Source organism: Charadrius vociferus, unplaced genomic scaffold, assembly GCF_000708025.1.
Source record: "Charadrius vociferus isolate BGI_N301 unplaced genomic scaffold, ASM70802v2 scaffold325, whole genome shotgun sequence".
NCBI lineage: Eukaryota > Metazoa > Chordata > Aves > Charadriiformes > Charadriidae > Charadrius > Charadrius vociferus.
Genome location: NW_009648526.1, coordinates 3,710,447 through 3,715,607, shown reverse-complemented (window position 1 = coordinate 3,715,607; position 5,161 = coordinate 3,710,447).

The window sequence follows — 5,161 nt, the reverse complement described above, 5'->3', positions numbered from 1 at the left end:
GGTATTGCGGGGGGGTCGGACCCGCACCGGCCCCGCGGGTGTTGGGGGTGGGGGACGGGACACGGACCCGCACCGGCCCCACAGGTATTGCAGGGACGGGGGGGACAGGACACGGACCCGCACCGGCAGACTGAGGGCTCTGGACAGAAAGTTCGGCAGTGGCCAAAAAAGTGGCTACTTGGGATTTCTGATGGTGCCGAAGAGCTGCGAGCATGACGGGCAGCATGGGTTCTCCCAGAGCAGATAACAAATCCCAGCGGAATACGAGGTTGTTAAAACCAATGGCAAATAATAGCTTTGTTTGGTAGATTTCCGAGGTGTATTTTCAGACAAGAGCTGCCATGTAGCTTCAGAAAAGCGTCACGTATCGCAAAAAAAGATGATCTGTCCGTTTGCAGAGCAGAGGCGAAGGAGCTAAAGGAAAGTATGACTGGAAGAACAAAGTCCACAGAGGGTGTGTCTGCGTCACTTCTGCTTCCTGCTTGTGTCCTGCTTTGGACTTCGGTACAACCACCTTGGGTAAACAAAGGGTAAGTCAAATTGGAAACAAACTTACTGCATCAGTTCACTCAGAAATAGCAGATTGTCTCTGATTTTGGTTAAAATATATACACATCCCATACTGTTGTATAAGCAAAACAGTTGCAGGACTGGGTATCTGGCAGATAGGAAGGCTGAAAGCGTTACCGCGTGCATGTGCTATTGTAAAAAGCAAGGCGGGGTCTGAATCCACACTGACCTATTTACTTTAAAGTAATTCCCACATCAAAGGATTGGGCTGGAAACAAAACATGCTATAGGTGCTTTCAAAATGGGATCGTAACCAACTGAGAGTCACAGGATTGTGGGATAACTCAGGTTAAAACAGCCCTCAGGAGGACACTCAGCCAACCTCCTGCTCCAAGCGAGGTCACGGATGAGGCCAAATGCAGTTGCTGAGGGTTTTCCCCAGCCTGCTTGTGGGAACCTCCGAGGGTGGAGAGTGCCCACCCCTCTGGGCAGCCTGCCCCCATGCTTGACTGGCTGCTGGGGCAAGGACCCTTTCCTTATACCTCATCTGAACCTTTCTTCTTTGCATTTATGTCTTCCCACCATGCGCCACTGTCACGGCTTTGCCATCTTGGTGACTTCCTCATAGGCACTGGGGGCTCCAGTTAGGTCCCCCAAAGTCCACCGTCATCGGGCTGAGCAAGACCTGCTCCACCAGCCTCCCCTCAGTATTTTTGTATTTATATCATTTCCTTCATGTTTCTAACTAAAGCAGTACTAAACTGTTGTATTTTACATAATTACATCTTCAGTGTAATAGATAACGAACATATAGATTCGTTTTCTTCAAGGCAAATTCAGATCACTTTCCTTATCAAGGCACAACATCAACAATAATGTTAATTTGTTCCGGAGTGTTCAAATGTCTCACTCGTGAATGGAGCCCCATTTTAAATAACCATAGTATTACAGAATGGAGCAATTTAGGCTGTAAGGGACCTCGGAAGGGGATCTGGTCCAACTCCCTGCTCAAAGCAGGGCTAGTGTTGATGTTAGATCAGGTTGCTCATCTTAAAAGCTTGTGTAATGTTTCAAAAAAAATCTTCCTCTGAGGAAAAAAAAAATACAATCCTTTTACTTTTGTTGATGTGAGCCTACATAGCTTAACTGAAGTCAGTCACAGGAACACAGGAGGCAAAACTCCTCGGTTACCAAGCCCTTGTGGACTTCTTCCAGATTTATACCAGCCTTGCAAATAACAACATTATTCATACATTTTGGTTTGCAGTTGGATAAAAATTCAACTCTGTGAATTCTGAGTATCTCTTACATCTGAGGCTTCTCTTAATCAGATCCAGAGTAAAAGAGCCGCATGATATTTTTCCTCAAAAAACCCCTCAGCCCAAAGCAGTGGGTGAAAAAGGGCTGTTGACTTTGTTACTGTACTTTTTACTCTAGTAATATTTTAGATGGAAATGTTGGACGTGTTAATAAGCACGTTTCCTGAACAGGTATGCTGCTCTAATTTAAGGCCAACGAAAGGGAGGAAAGAAGGAAGATAGTGTCAGGTACAGAGAAAGGTAGTGAAAGAAGGCTAAAATGATTATACTGCTTTCCACCAAGGAAACCTGTCCTAATCAGTGAAGTGATTTCATTACATTTTAAGTCATAAACTTTTGCCTTTGTTTTCTACATGCCATTTTGTTTCTCCCTGCATTTCACAATAAGAAATTGCCGAATCCATTTTTTTATTTTCTGTAAGTAGAATTCTGCATTCGCCAAGTGTAACTTGAAGGCAGAATGTAACCATCTGCATTTTGGCAGAAAACGTTAAGATTATAAAGTGTCTGGTTATTCTTTGGAAAGCAGATACAACAAAAATTGCATTAAATTTTTAAAGTTTCCTTAATTTTATACCATTTGTTTTTCTATGACACAAATCCTTCATCTTTCTAAGAAATACCAGATTGTGTGGTTTTCTAACTAAAAGTATGATGTCTTGTTAGGGGTATTAAGCCTTATTTTAGTGGCTTTCAGGCATTAATTAAATTATTGATTAAATTATTCTAGTCAACAGAAGACAAATGTGTGGCTTACAAAACTTATTCTAAATATATTTTGTAGCAAGAGAAAAGCACTAATGCCTTTTTTTTCCCCTTTGCTGTCAGTTTTACCCATTAGAAAGCAGTCAGAGCAGTGCCTATTTCTTGAAAATTTCTACTCTTTTCCAGATTCATGGACTTCTTGTAAGAGTTACTTCTTTCTGAAGCCACAATAACGCTTTTGGAATGGAGGGCAAGGGAAAGTTGTATTCTGTGGCATTTCCAAAGGTAAGGACCATGTTCTTTTTTCAGTCTTTACACATTTTAGCCTGAGCCCGGCGCCTGGTCCGTGCTGGCACACACACAGTGCCACTTGGGTGGTGGGTACCTGGAAACACACGCTCGTGTTACCAGCCGCGCTCTGGAGGCAACAACTTCTCTCTTGTGGCGCTGCCCGTTGTGGGGTGGCTCCAAACCAGGGGATGGCAAAGAGGCTGCAGTCGCTCCTGTCCACGCTGAGCCTGTGCCCCCCCCGAAACGAGCCCGGGATGCTAAGTGCCTCCTCGGTCACTGAAGCTAAGTTTGTCCTTGGATGCTTTCCTGAAGCTGAGCACTGGTGATCAATATCGGGAGGATGAAGCGCTGCAACTGCTTGCAGCCAGAAAATATCCTCAAAATAATTCTTGATGTTAGCGCTTCTGTGCATGAGCCGGTAGGTGTTACTAACCAAACACAACGCTGTCAGACAATACACGCATGGAAAAAACTGATGGAAGTTCTTGATGCAGGGGATTTTTCTTAAATCTCTTCAAGTTAGGTCTTTTAAAGGTAACCTGTCCATATGAATTTTATGACAGAAGCGTCACCACTTCTAAGTTTTGTGCGTCATTTAAAAGTACAGAGATTCCTTTTTACTCTGCCGGAGCTCCTCAAGATGAAAATGTGGGTTCTGCCTTTCTCAGAGATGACTATTGTACAGTATTGGCTGGCAGAGCCCAGGCACGCCGACCGCTCCGGCATACCACCACTGATGTTCGAAGGGAAATGCCTTCCCCTGCGTCTGAGCACGGATGCTGAATAAGTATCATTCACTTAATATAGTCAGCTTGGGAATTAGATGTTTATCATTAAAATAAGCAGAATTAATGACTATGTTTAAAAGCATGAAGAGAGGTCATTGTGAATTAGGCTGTGCTTGGTACACACAGTGCTTAGCAAAGGTTCGTGCAGACACAGAGCACTGATGCCTTCAGCCCTAAATTTTTTTTTGAAAGTCATCTTCTAGTCCACCTGGAGTGGATGGGCCCCAGTAGCACACGTAAAATGCAGTGAACCCAGGACTAGGCTGTCAATTAGCTATCCAGTGTGAATGCACTTTTTTACTCTTCTTCCACAACCTAGTTTCTCTACTTTTTTCATAACTTGTTGTAAAGGTGTTTGTACATCTGTAAACACACATCCATACAAATGTATATGTCTTAAGAAAATGAACCTAGATGTTAAAAAAGACCCACATCCAGAGCAAATAGAAAAACCTACAAAACCTGTATAGTTTCTCTTTCTTTTGTTGGCTCTATATACTCTCTCTGGATTCTTACCGTTTTTTTTTCACCGCTTTTTGTCACAGTCTCATAAATTTATGTAACATTTCCACGTTCAAATGAAATACTAGGCAAACTATTTTTGTCCTGTTTCCACAAAACTACCGTTACTCACCTTCTGCTGGGAATCAAAGTGTGAAACTTGTCTCCTGTGAAGTTCTGCTCGCTTTCAGCGCTAGCAGATATATTTTTTCTTTAATAGCTATTGCAGCTCATATTTACCACCCAGCTACTCTCTCAATGAAAGTACTTCCTACCCCTCGTATTGATGTCAGTTGACATCCAAGCAACCCACTATGGAGAGCCCAAGCCTCGCATGATCACTGATTGTACGGCATAAACCCAGCTGAGCTGCAGAAGTGTTTTGATATTCTTCAAAACCAAGGAGGACATGCGCCAAAGGGGCTGTTGTGTTTCATCCAAACGACCAAAGTTTGTGGGACCTAAGAGGGGGCCAGATAAATAGTTTTAAGTTTTGTCCCATTTATGTCTTGAGCGCGTCTGGGTGGTTTGAATTCGTAACACTTCATTGGCCGAGATAAACTAAGAACCGGTAGTATCTAATGATGAAAAACCGGAACTGTACCTGTTGAGAGTGCTTTTCAGGGTAGTTTGGAAGGAGCATTAACACACGCTGCGGGGTCCGGCTGTTGCTGTGATTGCGAGATAAGGTTGTTTCCATTTTATCTATGTTCTGGCTGGGGCGCCGTGGTTGGAAACCAGTTAGAGCCCACAGCAGGGCTTCAAGCTCGCGGAGCTGCCTTGTTCGCCAGACAACAGTCCTCAGCTCTGGGTGGGTTTAATTATGTGGTGCCTTAGGAAACACCGTCCTGTGAAGTTGTAGGCAGCCGTACAGCCAGCTGCCAGGCCGCCATCGCATTTGTTACTTTTTTTCCGCCTCCGCGGGTATTTTGACTATGCATTTTCAGCATTTCAGGGCATTTTCGGTGCCCGGTTGGTATCGAGCCGCTTTGTACGCGCCGGGGACTGGAAGCACCTCAGCCCTGCGGGAGCTCTCCCGCGGTGGTG